The sequence below is a fragment of the Pleurodeles waltl genome, chromosome 5 (assembly GCF_031143425.1).
Source record: "Pleurodeles waltl isolate 20211129_DDA chromosome 5, aPleWal1.hap1.20221129, whole genome shotgun sequence".
In the NCBI taxonomy this organism is placed as follows: domain Eukaryota; kingdom Metazoa; phylum Chordata; class Amphibia; order Caudata; family Salamandridae; genus Pleurodeles; species Pleurodeles waltl.
In genome coordinates, this window is record NC_090444.1 from 158,082,330 (window position 1) to 158,098,394 (window position 16,065).

Consider the following 16,065-nt stretch of genomic DNA (forward strand, 5'->3'; position numbering starts at 1 on the left):
TTGTTTAGCAGGGATGATGCAATCCCAAACACTTGTAATTAAGCCAGCAGTGATTTTTTGAACAAATTAAGAATTTGATGACAAAGGAAGAAAAAGTACAGCAGTGTACAAAACAATAGATAATTTAATTGTAACAAGTGTAAATTTGCAACCCTTCCCTCTTCCATGGCTTTGACATCAATGGATCTCTTTTGTGTTATGTTTAATCTATTTTTGTTTCTGTCTGAGTTAAAGTGTTAACAATTTCACAGCATATCTTTAACAAGAGAATCTTATCTGCAGATGCAGCAGGATACAACAGAAAAAACAACTTTGGTGGTTTGCCGAGAAGGGATCAAAGTAAAAAAAGAAGTAGATGGCAACAGCTACAGGTGTTTAAAAAATGATAGGGAGTTCTAGCTACAGAGTGGTATGTACAAAAATTAACAATACAGAGAATGAGAAATCAACTGATTAAAATTTATCAAGCTTACAATGTTAGTTGCTGCGTGTTCAATTGCTGACACGCAAAGTACACTGTGATACTGTAATGTAGCCAATACAAAGGATGCCGCTGCTACCTTGACAGAGTTGGCAATTTCCAATAATGCCCTATGTACAGTTACCTATACTGTACACTGTGGTCTCAAAGCACTGCTACCTTGCACTCAAAGTATGCAGGGGCACGCCTGAGTCTTTTTATCAAATGTTTGTAAAAATTGTGCTTTAAAATGTGCCACTTGACCACATTTTCTCACAGGAAACACCCCCATCCACTCCACAAATTCACTTTTATGAGGTCTTGCTCACTTTGCTTGCAACAATTAAGGGCAAGTGTTACACCCCAACTATTTTGAAGACCATGCCAGCATCCCAAACTATGCAGTATCTTAAATGGACCTTGTCTGTGTTATGTTATATTAATTGTGCAGTTTTTATGGAACTTCAGCAATGCCCGGTATTGTGATGTTATCAGGTCATTTGGCATGACTTTCTGGGATGATTCAGGGTCAAATAATCATTTGATGTCACTTCTTGTGATGTCATTGATGTCAAAGGGTGTGTGTTACTTACCTACCTCTTGCATGTTGGTGGTCATTTCAGCATTTCATCCTAAATGCTGTGCCATCTACAGAGCACAGCTCTCATCCACATGTACAACACATGATAATACACATATCTCCTATCTCCAAGCTCTGTGCACCTTGATTTTGAACTATCTTCCCTCCTTTGTCTTTCGCTGTAGTCTTTCCTTTCAAGTTAACATTTACTGGACCACAGCTCTCATCCTCACACATCACCTAATAGTCCCTATGTGGATCAGACCTACTGGCACACCTACCCTGCAATGCCCAAGACCATGTTGTGTGCAGTGCAGGGCCCCCTCGCCAAGCACCCTCGGAATACACTTTGTCTGCTGTGACAAATACCGTGACCAATACCGGGAAAGTCATATTACAATGTTCCCGTCTGTCAGGTGCATGGAAACATTTTAATACGGCAGGGGGTGAGGCCACCGGGATGACGGCAGTCTCATTACCACAAATTTAGCGTTTGGCTCGTCTGACAGCCAAACTCGTAATGAGGCCCTAAATTCCTAAAGTATGCACCTGCCCACTTCCTCAGTTAATCTTCGGCCTTCTGGTCACAATCCCTCTGATAAAAATAAATATAGACTGTGAAGCCATGTCTTTTCCTTTGCGTCAGCTAAACTTTGGAACAGTATGACAACCACTCAAGAATATTTCTGAGCTCCCTATCATCAAGAAGAGACTCACAACTTGGCTTTTCTCCTGAACACTAGCTAAGTATTCATCAGTCATCTTGTTTACATTCTTACATTTGCATGCTCCACCAATAATAAATAAATAAATAAATATAACTTAAGCTTCCAAGAGGAAATATGTTGTAGTTTGTGACTTCATTCTTGATCTTAAAGTAAAGACTATGTACGCAATGGTATATAAAGAGGCCTCTTTGGAAAAAGCTCAATGCAAAGCTATGTAGGGCTTTGAGAGACCTGAAGGAGTCATTCCTGGCTACAGGAAGCTAGTGCGGAGCATACAGCACCAGGTTGTTACAGTCTCAAGGCCAAAATGGACAGGACCCTAACAGTTAAATCCTGATCCACTAGAACGTACACAGGAGTTATTCATGTTGACACAAGGAAAAAGGCTATCAGCATAACCAAGAATGAAAGCGCCAAAGCAATAAAGGCTTGACAGCAATGAGGAAATCAAAGAAAATGGAAGATTTGCCTTATCAGTCTTTTATGATGGAAGGAACACTAGTAAAGTTAGTTAACTTGAAACGTGTAGTGCTGCCAATAAATGGGATCTGACACACACTGGGTGTTTTACTTCTGGGAGACTGAACTCTGGGGGGCAGTAGTCTAAAAATACATATATAACAAGAATTTAAGTTGAGCATTTTCAACAGGATAATTACACTGCTGCTGCACATAAACATCTGCATACTACTATGTATTTGTTTACTTACCAGAACCTCTTCATCTACTCACACAGGATCTACGTCAATTTATAAAAGGGCTGACACACCTTTTTAAATGACAATACATCAAAATAGAATAAACAGTCTACATTCTTGCCTAAATTCACTAATTGTATTTCTGCCTTCAATTCTTCACTACCTTCTGTTGCCTTCAGGGTGACTTTGAGCTGTGCAAATACCAAGTAAAGATTTACTAATGTGTGTCAGTTTATGAAAATTCCTGGGACCTTCTCCCTAAAACGATTTGAAGATAGTGCAAAGAATTCTGGATGTTATCTTTTGTCCTCTGGGAGCCAATGAAGGTTTTAAAGGGGTGGCATGATTGTTATTTTTTTTAATCTTTACTTTTTATTAGGTTTTTAGATCTTTGCACATAAAATGTTAAAAACAGATGTTACAAATCTGTCAGAACAAGTAAGCATAACTGGAATTATAGGTGTACGGACTACCAAGTGTTAGGAATATGAGTAGCGTGAATAGGGAATTTAGGAGATATTGAGACCCTCCAAATGAACATGCTTAAAAAAACATTAAACTGCAGTTCCAAGTCCTTGATATTTTCTTATCTCTCAACGTGGACCAGCTCAACATACCATAACATGGTCATCTTTGCTGAGATCAATACAACACAACTCTTGGTTTTCTTTCTTTTAGAGTTTTATGTTGTGCCTCCTTGAGGTACCAATGCAGACATACTATGTAGCGATAATCCTGTCGGCAAACCAGGGTCCCTGCAAGTTCAATTTTGTGGTTCAAATGTAAGAGAGAAGACTCTTAGTATTCTTAGCTGCGGCTGTAATTTTTGACAGTTTGTTTTACTGACTGTAGTGGTCTTGGGGATGATCCCAGTTCAACTGACCAGGCAAAAGTTGCATAAGAATCTGTTGGGTTTCCTATAAATCGTATAGAACTGCTGAGACATAAAAGGGTTTCAATCACCCAAAGAAAAGATACTTACCTTCAGTAGCAATCTTTCTGATGGCTACTCTGTCTACCTACAGATTCTGTACCTCTTGAATATCCCTGGCGCCAGAATGGATCTGGAAACTTTCAATACATCATCGGCATCAGCGCTGGGCACCGATTCCATGCTAGTACAGGCTCTGACACCACGGGGGCCATAAATTCCCCACAGCACCTTCACATCAGTTACCCGTCCATTTGTGCCCTTCAACACAACTGCCAAAATAGGATCATAATCGATTGGAGACTGTGCAGCACAACAACCTAAATTTGGACTTTTGTTAACAAAATCTGTCTATGACTAACCTTCTGAACAGGAAAATACGGGGCAAGAATGTGTATGTAGAGTATCCACCTATAAGATCACTACTGAAAGTGACTTTATTGTGATGGATACTTCTACTTGCAGATTCCTCACAAAGCAGTACCTCCGCAGCACTCAGACCCGAGGGTTGAAGGAATGGTTATATGAGAAAATCCTGCAGTAGTAAACGTGCAAATTTACAATCCAAACAATAATATTTGTTGTAAATGTGAAGTGATGCCCAAGTCATCACATGACAAATGTCCGCTATGAGGACACCCCTGGCCAAGGGTGACATAGAAGTATTTGCCCTGATGCAATGTGCATGGATTCCTCAGGAGGCTTTTTTTTATTTTTTTTTATTTATTTTTTAGCAAGGGCAAGCCACATCTTGATGAATAAAAGAATCAAGGGGCATAATGTTCTCCTCTGGACTGACTTACTACTTTTTGTTGTCCGACAGCAGGCTGATAGTCAGACCTCACCTTGTTAGTGCAGTCAAAGTAATAGCTAACCACCATCCTCGGGCTCCTGGCTGTGTAACCTCTCCTTCTCGTTGGTAGGATGTGGCATTGAAGAAAAAAAAAAAAGGTCAGGAGGGTAGCAGATTGCCCCAGATGGATAAGGGTCCCCGCAATAGGGAGGAAGCAGATCTGGTTTAAAGCAACAGCTTATAGGAGAAAAACTTGTGAATGGGGTATGGTTGTTTGCAACTCCCTACACATTTTGCTAATGTATATGCTACATAAAAAAAAAACAGTTTTAAATGTGAAAAGCCTTGCCGGCAACTATGATAGGATTCAAAGGGAGAATGTTAACACTACATTTGCATTCCACTATGGCACAGTCAACTGGGTATGTGGAAACAAGTAAGTTAGGCCCTTCAAAAATCTTGTCATAACAGGAGATTTGAAGATGGAAGTTTGGCCTGGGAGGCCGAAAAAGCTCAAATGTATCCCCTGACGGTGCCCACCTGCTTAGCCAGCAAGAGTGCTGTCCAGAGAATCACTATAAGGCGAGACTATAAGGGATTTGCATTGTTTTCAGCACCACAAGCGACAAATCTATTCCACCTTACACAGCAGACCCACTTAATGGAATGGCAATGCACAGACAAAATGATATCCGGAGGCCAGTTAAATGTCCCCAATTAATGCCCAGGCATGAAGATGGAGGATATGGAGGTTAGGGTGCAGGACCTGTCCCTCTGACTGGGAGATGAGGTCCACCCTGAGAGGAAGTCGAATCAGGGACACAGGGAGAGGTGCCGAAGGTTTGCATACTACACATTTATCTGCCAGACCGAGGCAATAAGAATGGTTTGGGCCCGGTTCTAATGAATCTTCCTCAACATCAGAGGAATTAAGGGTATGAGGTAAATGCACAATTTAGTAGAAAGTTCCACATCAAACAAAATGTGTACCGCATGCCTCCCTGCAATGGACAATGGATGGCATACAACGGGTGTCAATCGGCATTGGCGAGGGTGGCAAAGAGATCCATCGGAGGGGTACCCCACATGGCAAAGATGTATTAAACCTCATTTGGATAGGGACGCCACTCGTGGTGTGCAAGATGACACTGATTTGGATTGTTGGCCCGGATGTTCACAGAGCCAGCCAGGTGACTGGCAACTAGCCAGATTCCTTGCCCTTGTACTGAAATCAGAGACTCTACGCCTCCTGACAGAAAGGGGCAGGCCCCACTTCTCCCGGACTACTGACATACCACGCGAAATAGCATAGTCTGTTACGGTATGGACAGACTTGCCATAAAGTGAAGGGCAGAAGGCGTTCAGCAGTAGGCAAATCTCCTTCTGCTCAAGGAGGTTGATGTGGAATACTTCTACTCTTCTGATCCCCAGTTCCTCTATATGAGCACACCATCTGAAGGTTGATGTATCCGTCACTACTGTGGTCACAGCTGGTGGAGGGTAGAAGGACATCTCTTCAGGACAGATTATTTTCTACTGAGTCAGGTCTTCCCACACCATTGGGGGAGATCACCACCATATCCAATGGTTCTGTCCCATCCCAAGCTGGAACCACTGCATGCAGTGCCACCACTGGAGACCCCTCATGTGCCAGCATGCATGATCAGGGGTTGTAGGAAGCCAGCAGACCCAGCAGGTGTAAGACCATCAGTCTGTCATCCAGAAACACCACCAAAACAATGGAATCATAACTTAAAGGTCTCGATCTTCTGGGGAGGATGGAAGGCTCGCCAGTCAGCCATATCAGTGGACAGGGCAGCGAGGAGGTGACCAGACTCATTACTTTCATCCGTGTCATGCTGCACAATGTTGGGACTGTCCATAGGATCAGAGTCTGACCAAAAGATGGTATACTGTTTTCTCATTTGCTGCTCCTGTATTAGGCACTGGGATTCCTTTTTGAATTATGTATAGGGTCCCAAAGGGTACCATGGGACTCAAAGTTGATTCAGAGGGGACCGATGCCCATCTAAACATGTCAAACATTGATGAGGGAAAAAAGGCAGGATCTGCAGCTGAAGCCAAGAACTCTGGTTAGGCCTGAGGTGGCAAGTGGTAATAGTGTGGCACCGGAAAGCCCACTGAAGGCCTGGTGGAGGCTTTTGTGGTGCTGCTGGGGCTGATCACACCATCGGTATCATGTTCTCTAAAGGTGGAATAATCACCAGCTCTGGGTTCGACTTGGAATCCATAGGAGGTGGGGGTGCCTTGAGGATTTACCCATGGAAGAAGATTTTGTTCCTTCTTCCTAAGTTTGTGGCGCTACTCACTCTAGGGAATGGTGGTGACTTCGATCTTGGCTGGGACAGCTCTTCCCGAGGTCAGGCCATAAAAAAAGATTGGCCTCACTCTCCTTGAGTGCCTTAGGATGCATGCTGAGGCAGGAGTCACACAACCTCGTGTCATGCTCTGACCCCAGACACCAAAAACATGAATCATGAGAGTTCATATTTGACATATGGTCATCGCAATCTCTTCAGGGTTTAAACACAGGATGAACTAAACGTTCAAGAAGAAATCTATCTCAAACAAGAGAGTGAGTTCTGGATGCACATCAAAGGGTGTGGAAAAAATGTACAGAAATCAGGGTGCTGAGGAGTGTGAGGGGGTGCTTTCTGGCTCCAGTGATATCACTATGGTATCATATCCAGTGCCAACATGGAGATGGTGCCCACTTCCGGAGTGGAACAGCTACTGAAAGTTTCCCAATCCATTCTGGCACCTGAGAAATTGAGGAGGTGAGAAACCTTCAGACAGAAGTATCCATCAGAGGTATACATGCCTAATGCCAAATAAGATCATCATACTGGTCTTGACTGTTTGAGTCAAATGTAAATGTGAGTGTCATAAGAACACAATTGCAATTGTAACTAAAGGGTGCAGAAGCACGGTGAACAGTAGCAGTGAACGACCAGTACCCTAAAGATCTCTGCATGGAATAGATTTGGTGAAGGGAGTGGCTTTGGCTCAGACTTGCTTATTTCAATCAAACTGAGTTATGAATGCTTCAGTTCCTCTCTGATGTCATCGGCTAAGGTGTTTATCAAGACGATTTCCTCGGCGGCTCTGTCGATATGTTGTAGGTTCAGGTCAGTAAAAGGAATAAACTGCCGCTAGGCGTTTAGTAGGTTGATGGGACTTAACAGGGGACTATACCTGTTTTTAATGACAAAATACCACTATGGCGATTAGCTAATCAAGTAACAAAAAACACTTGCAGCTCCAGTGTTAGATAATGCGTTTGGGCATACATAGCAAAATGAACAGAACAAATATCAGCCCCGCATTTTAAAACTCAACAGCATGGTATACTTTTACTCCATAAGGAGTCCAGGGGTGAAAAAGAAAAAGAGGCAAGACCTCTAATAGAAAAAGAAAAAAAAGGAAGGACTAATGAGAAATTAAAGCAGTACCACCCCACCCCAATCCACCTTTCCCCCAAAGTACCCCCAATCCTCAATTCTTGAATGAATCTCACCTCGAACCCCAAGTTACCCCCACACAAAGCACATCTGAGCACGGTAAAATCATCCCTCTTTCTGTTTGCAACTCCTTTAGGAAAGCCATGGCCAAATCTGCCTGGGAGAATATGTAAGTCTTTCCATGGCATTCCACTCTTGAACTAACAGGAAAATCCACTGAAACCACAACTTTGCTTTCTCTTTCAGGCACTCATCAGGAAATTGCTGAATGGAGATTCTGGTTCCTCTAGTCCTGAGAGTGCATCACAAAAATCACAGTCCCACCAGTCTGGGCATTGCTGTTTCACGTTTAAAGGCAATCTGTGTAATTACTTGACTATTGAAGAAACACTGTCGCACTACATCCGTCAACCCAGCACGGACCCAAGCACTCTTACATCTGTGCTTCTTCTCACAATCATCAACACTTCTATTTTGGTATCCAGCTTCAGCACCACGTCCATGGCACTCTTTGTAAAACAGTTCAGATCGTGTGTTTCAATCATTGTCACTGCTGTAAGGGTATCCAGGGCTCGAATATACTGTCAAATTTCCCAACTTTATTCAACCCCCAGCACCTGACTGTTGAGACCCTCCACTGACCTCTTCACTGTATGCACTGAAGCATATAAACTGCTGATTTTTAAATGCTGTGACGTAGAGCCGCAGCACCCATCCTCCTCTCATCTCTCCCTTGTTCTGCAGCCTCTGGAATCAGTGACCTCTCTTTGGGTGTTATACTGCATGTGATGAATTATTCCTTTGCTCTCTTTTTCACTCTCATCTTTTCAACACCAGGGGTCTCCAGATGGCAGTTCTTCTACCCCACCGGGCCACAGCAAGCGTTTCCAGGTAGCTATAATATCTAGTGTGGAGACCTCAAGATGCTGCCTCAGAGCAGAGGCTGTGGTGCAGCTGAATGCATGTCCTCCTAGCCACTATGTTGTTGGGAGCCCTGGTTGCAACTCGAGGGAGTACCTTCTCCTTGGCTTACCTTCATCTCCTTACGCCTTTCCTTCAGGGAACATTCAGCACTTCAGTTCTGGCTGAATCCAGCGTTCAGAAAGTCATAACCCATGCTTACACTAGGGTACATTGCTGCGCTCATCCTTCCCAGTCTATCACAACCTGTGGCAGGCCTCCAACAGGCCTCCACCAGTGGCACTTATATTATCCCAATCCAGTGGGCTCTCTTATAAGCCACAGAGAGCTTTGAGCATGCCACAAAAGCCTCACCACTGGCTACACTCCAGCTGTCAGGCTACTTATGGTTGGAAACAAAATTACATCCGAGTTGTGGCAAAACTCATGCATCAGCCTTCCATGGTGCAGTCATGATTTAGGTGCAGCAGCACTGTTTCAAAGATCCGTTGGGTCAGCCCAGCCGTACCCAACTCATGCAGCTATTCCAAGTTTGCAAGACAGGGATGCCTTTCTCCAAAGATGAAGGGACCGAGACAACCTGAGGAATGTGGGCACTCCCAGCTACGGTCAAGGACTCAGAATTCACGTAGGTCAATCTCCATGGATGGCTAGGGAAGACCAATTCTGGATGTTGATCTGCCTGGAGGGGCAGCAGATCAAATCTACACAAGCCAGCTAAAGAGCTAAAACTGCTTCAGTAACAGTAGTCACTTGGACAACAGCTAGCGACTGATGACAAGCAGCATAACTTCAAATTTTCTATTCCCCCCCCCCCTACTCATCCCTCACATTATCCAGCATACATCAGAAAGCTTCCCATAAACAAAGGTACTAAAACGTCCAATATTTATGCTAAAGATCTACACCATGACAGTGTGGCTCTGCATATTGTAATGTGGAGGTGACTTTTCTTTTTTTTTAAATCAACTTTACTGAATTTGCACTGGAGGACGGCAGACAAATGACTCCTTTTATTACCATATACTGGCTTTTTCTTGCTGAGGTTGGTGCATTAAAAAGATAAAAGTGGAACTTGTGAGAAGATCGAAACAAGTAAATAAGAGGTTCAGTGTTCAACGTGTGATCTGCCAGGATGTTTTAGTAGACAGTTTAGAAGCAAGGATGTGTCACTGAGAACTTGAGCAGAATGTGGTTGTTTTGCCATCAGTATTCAAGCAAGAGTCAATATTTAATAAACGTGTTGTCAAAAAATTAGGGCCTTAAGCTATTTTAAAAATTCTTTTTTATTACACTTTTGAATTAAAGAGTACAAAAATATAGCAAATTTAATTATCAAGAAAATAGCGCAGCTCAGATTTGTTTTTGATTTCAGTGTCTACCAAAACATATGGTCTTAAACAGCGATAAAAATGGATTCTAGTCATACACCCAACAACCTTAAAATGGCAGGTGCGTCACTGGATCCTAAACTTCCAAGCACCATTATGCTAGATGCCATAATGATGCACTCACTTTTCTTCACTAGGCCAATCCCATTTGATGGTTTAGGTTAATGTATTGTAATAAAATAATCCCCACCATAAACCTATAAAATATAGCCTTGTCCCCGTATGAAAATTCAACGAATGGTGCGCATGTACTGAAATGATTTACATATCTGAACATGCAGAGTTAAGTTCCTTTTTTACTAAAGTACTTTATTTTGCCATTTTTTTGGATATCAGTTCTGTCAACTTGCAGAGCTGAACTAGAGTTACTCTTGCAGCAGTCAACATTTTTATTAAAGGTCTAGGTTATAGTAAACCTAGGTACTGTTACCTCGAATGTTTTAGCTCATGCCAGGAAGGTTCATGTCTCCATCGTGGCAGCGTTCTATCTGGAGCCAGTTGGAGGCTGACAGTGACACTGGCAGACAGACCTCAGCAGGAGTCTCGCCAAAATGTAAAATTGGAGTAGCATCTGTCACTTACCTAGGACACGTCATAACAGGTGAGGATGTTTGGAGTAGCATCTGTCACTTACCTAGGACACTTCATATCAGATGAGGGCTTGCTTGTCACCTGATATGACGTCCAAGGTAAGTCCTACGGACTTGAAGGGATTAATTTCCTATTAATCTACCACTTCAGTATGTAGGCCCACAGGGCCCTAGGAAAACTGCATTTCAATGACACACCGAAATACTGGGTGGATTGGGGACCGTGTAAACCTCAAAGTCTATGAAGCAATGTGTCCCTAGCAGCAGTAAACTTGTATAAAGAAAAGTGTGGGAACTGTGATCTTGAGCACAATGAGGGCTGAGGTCAGAGTCAGAGAGCGTGAGTGTGGGGTCAGCAGCATGGCTGAAAAGCAGAAAATATTTTATAACTATTTAATTGCCCCTTATTCTACAGGTAACTGCATGAAAATATACCGCACACACTTTAAATGAAAAATAAATGCAACTTACATTTATTTGGGTGAAATGCATTGTTCTGGTAGGAAAGCTCAGTTGGTTAATACGGTCACTTCAGATGTCTGTGGGTGTAACCACAGTGAATTGAATCATGGTCGGTGATGCCTATTTATGACACTAACAGGTCCAAGCCTGTGACAGAAACCTCTGTGAACATGCAAGACATTAACTTTAAAAAGGTATTTCACAAAGATTAACAAAGGTCGCCCACAGTATAAATGGACTGTTTCAAAAAGATTGTTTAAATGTTTAAAGTGGTTTCAAAAGTTTTGTTTTTAGTACTACGCTGACTGCACATAGTGCAAATATTTTTTATAGGCTTCCATTAAAAGAACAAATGTCAGACTCAATCAATTAAAGCCTAAACTGGCTCATGAGCAGCTTTTAGATTTTCTGATTAAGCTTTGCACACATTTACATTTCTTTCAGGGGCAGTGAACCCGGAAATAAGGCTTGCTTCTTCTATAGCCGGTTCTCCCTTATCTCACTTCACAATAGAGACCCTCCTTATCCTCCTATAACCGGCAACAACTTAACCATTCAGCGACGGTTGTTTTATAAATAAAAAGTATGGGAAGCGTTTTGATTAAATTAATAAAGCTTGGTAACGTCTCGGCCACTGGTCCCTAGAGACAAGATTCAAAAAAGCATTTAAAATAAGCTATTAGGAAAAGACTGACTCAAAAAGCATTGGCAAAGCCAACAGGTCTCGTCTACGCAAGAGCTATTGGCTTTGTCAATGTGTTTTAATGTGGCTGCTGTTCAGCATGGCTAAAAGTCATTGGCATAGAGGAGAGTGGTGTGGAGTGTCAGAATGGAATGGAGAAGAGTGGAGTAGAGTGAATGGCGGAGAGTGTTGTGTATTTGTTAAGGAGAAAATGAAATGTGAGGAAATAGCACTACCAAAGACAGTAGAGAGCAATGCAGTGTGACACGTGGTTAAAGAGCACTATATGTCTTGGTTTCATAAAGATGCAATGTAGGTTAAAGTTCACCAGAAAACCGAAACATGAGTTCAGCAGGTTTTCAGTTTAATAGAAAAACATGTTTAGAAGCCTTGACAAGATTATAATCACAGCACACAAGCAGAGTCCATTCTCACTGTTAATTGAGACATGGTTCAGAAAATGTTGGTCAAAGATGACTTTTGTCTAAATCATACAAAGTCAGATAAGAAGTCTTGGGAACAGAGTATTAAAAATAAACACACTCGAAGAGGTAAATGTTTCATTAAAGCTTTGTTAGACCTATGATAAGGAGAATGTAGAGAAAAGGTTCAATTTTTTAAGAATGCTGATGGTGTGATGTTTATGAAAAAGTATATTATTAACTCATGTATTCTTTGATCTGTTGCTGGCTATTTTAGACAATTTTGTTTAGGTCATCACTTTTTCAACCATATAAGCAGCTACCTGCAAGCAGCAAATTGAGATCAGCCTTTTCAGGTCCACAGAGGTGAATGATCTCCCTGCCATAATAAATAAACCTACTTTTGCCTTGCCATTAGAAATCTGGTCTATTTTTTTTCCAGTTTTCCCCCAACATTTGTGGAGTCGAGTCAAGAGTCCTGTTTGCCCTACACTGACTGCTGTCACAGGAAAACCTTCTACCTCTCGCTGCGTAGAATACTGCACAGTTATGACAAGGTAAGCAGACACTGTGTTACCTAAAGGTTCTGCCTATTCACAGGGGTAAGTATGACCAGAGATTGCCATGTTTAACGTGAGGACAAAGCAGACTCTGTTCCATGTTTGTATATTATAGGACTTGTTTCTTTGGCAATGGTAAATGTGGATGAAATGTAAATTGGTTATCGCATGCAAGATTGTGTATGAACATTGCACAATATTAGGCACGTAGTCGGTACAGAGTTTTTTCCCCAATGTTAAGTTGGAAGCGATCAACTGTGGGTGACTCATAGTTATGAGTCCATTGTGTGTTTCAATATTTTGACATAGAGGGATGGATGAAAGGCTGATGTCTCTAAAGTTTACCTCCAGTAAGAACAGGTCCACTGATGTCTGGAAGTCACTCCATGGCCAATGAGGCACGTGGTTTGAGGGTTGTCCTCTCTAAAGCATGGAGGGAAGTCACCAATGGCCACTGACCTAGTATATAGTTTAGAGTAAAAAAGTGTGATTGATTTTAGAAATAAAGTGTTTATATTTGTTTAAATATGTTAGTGATGAATGTGTTTATGTACATGTAAACATAAAGGTGGCCACAGAGTAATGTTGTTTTATAATGTTATGATGCATAATGTATAACTAAGAAATAAATTGACTGATTCCCTAGCTTGTGAAGGCTAGTACAAAACTTCAGGAAAGGAAGTTTTAAATAGGTAAAACATCAAGTGAATAAATAAAAAAAAACTAAAAAGTTATCATCAAAAAAGTTGTTAGAAACACTGGGACTGTGGAGACTCCACTAGAATATATGGGAAAAAACCTTTCCTGGAGATCAGAAAAGGCTGCAGAAATATTGTAAAGAGTGGTTTAGGCTACCCAGAAACACACGCACCCCTGGCCAAAGGTAGGGATATTTGATGATAAAATATTAGAACATACTACCACGTACCTTAAACGAAAATATGCAGGAGTTATGTTACAGAAGCAAAAAGCCACCTTAGCCTTGTGGTGTCTTGTGTGAGGAGCCTAAACACACTTTGTACCTTGTCTGCTTCCCCACACCCATATGACTCTACAAGTCACTCTCTCAAGGTACCCGGTATTTATTCATTAGCACAGTTACAGGAAGCTGTAGTGGGATTTGAGAATCCAGAGGTTGTGACCCCTTCACAACCTCCGAAGGTACCCCCTAATGTTGCCCTACAGATATCAAGGCCAAAACACACAAGTACGCCCAAACAACAAACAAGTGCGGGTGATTCTCAGGATAACTGGAAGCACAGTTCACGTTACATTTAGATCAGGTCTCTCCCCAAGAGGTTAGAGACGAAGGATGGGGGTCCAGGAGACGATGATGATCAGTCACATAACTCATAAGCAAAGTCACATTTGTTACAAAAAAAGGGCCATAACAGGAAGGGTAGTCAAAGAGGGGGAGTCTACTCCACAAAGGAGAGATGCAGATGATGCAAGGTGAAATGATTATGTAGATAGGGCTGTTGGTATGGCCTGATGGTCCGTAGCTCGAGAAAAAGATAAGGACGTTATAAAGACCGAGGATGATTTGCTACCTTGGAAAAAGGAGAATGGAAGAGTTATAATTACACCAGAGAACATTCAGAAATGGTTGTCACAAAGTGAAGATAGAAAAGATGAGAGAAATGCAGGGAGAAAAGGACACTGCAATAATTTATCAGAACGATTTAAGGGAAATTTTGGGAGGATGGCAAACAGAATAGAATCAGTATATAGGTATACAGATGACATGGGTGAAATACTTCAATCTCAGGAGTATAGACGCCCCACCTAAAACTTCACCTGAGAAAGGCCACTCATCAATCTTAATGACAGGGATAGATCAATGGGGTCACCCAGTCACACTAATATGTTTATAAGGATAACTAGAGAAGGAGCGCAGGGTGCTTTCTCTAATATTACAAAACCCCAAGTGACAGAGCTCAAGCAGTTATGGTTTCAGGAAATGCATGGTCAGCCAGATCCCAGAAAAGGGTCTTGTGAAATTGCAGGGGGATTGATGCTACGTGACAGACCAATATCACAGCTGAGTGTTCAACCTGCTTCATAAGGCAGTGATCTCACCCCCAATGAGATAGTTGCCCAAGGAGAAAACAGTTGGTATAATGTTGTACCCTATGCAGATAATTTAGCAGGGTGAACTGAAGGCATAGCCCCGGGGATGAGTCCATGGCCAAGAGAAGGGTTCTTTGAGGCACAAGACATCGCAAATGCTGGTATCCTCTAGACAGATTATCCCTATATGCGACAGAATCTGCGCATATGGTAAAAGTATGCCAGACAGTATAATCCACAACATCCCTTTACCCCAGTGCACCATATACCCTTGATACGTAAGGCACCAGCAGCACCTCATTATGTTCCATGGCCACAGATGGATAAGGGAAACCTGGTTGTTACCACCACTTACAGAGGGAACAGGGACATTGATTAGGAACTTTGAAAAACAAACTGCAGGTGTTACCCTGGCAATAGTGGATTTAAACAGGCTACTGAGCTCCCTTTAAGGAGATGAAACCAACACGGTCTTCCACAAAGTTGGGAGTGAGAAATGTCACCTTTACTGAAACCAGATGTGATGGGCCCCCATTTAACTTAGTTCAGACAGATGTCTGGGACCAGCAGAGGAAAAATGTATCCCGATACGCCAGACATTGGGTCCCTCATGGCTCAATCAATGCAGCCAAATGAGGGTGCAACAGAAGGGGCTGTAGTAGTAGCCACTGCTCAGATAACTGCGATATCTGTGGGTCAGGCCCCAGAGACCACCCAACAACAGTACCCTCAACAGCAAAATAATGGAAGGGCACAAGGAAGTAATTAAGGAAGACAAGGAGGTATGGGGGGTGGGGTAGAATAGATGGCTCAGACTTGCCATTATTGTCATAAGTATGAACATTTCATTAGAGACTGCAGGACCAACAGATGGGATGAACAAAATGAAAGGACAGGGGTATATAATCAGCCATGGAATGCAGTAATGCAACCATAGGCAAATCCACAAATAATATATGTACCCCAGCCACCACAGCACTCAGTAACGCCTCAGATGAAACAAGTACAGCCACAGCAAAGCTATCAAGCACCCCCAACAGTGACTCCACCCCAAGGTGGACAAGGAGGTGCAATTGTGAGAGGAGGAAATCCTTTCCAAACAAATTATGTGGGAGGAAACACACAATGAAGATGCCTACAGAGTAGTCCCACGTGCCCAGTATTGTCAGTGATGCAGATAAAGAAGCCACTGTGACGGCAGCTAACAATAATAGGAGATATGCATTTCTCAGATTCAGGAGCAACTCGATCTTGTATCTGAGAGGGAGATCTTTCAATCTCTAAAAGATCAATGG

The 16,065-nt window shown here is 42.3% G+C and overlaps 1 protein-coding gene across 3 annotated transcripts in view; it reads right to left on the bottom strand.

The window, feature by feature from the left end:
- Window positions 1-16,065, bottom strand: part of DISP1 (dispatched RND transporter family member 1) — a 499,375-nt gene that overhangs the window by 292,664 nt on the left and 190,646 nt on the right. The window lies entirely within an intron of this gene.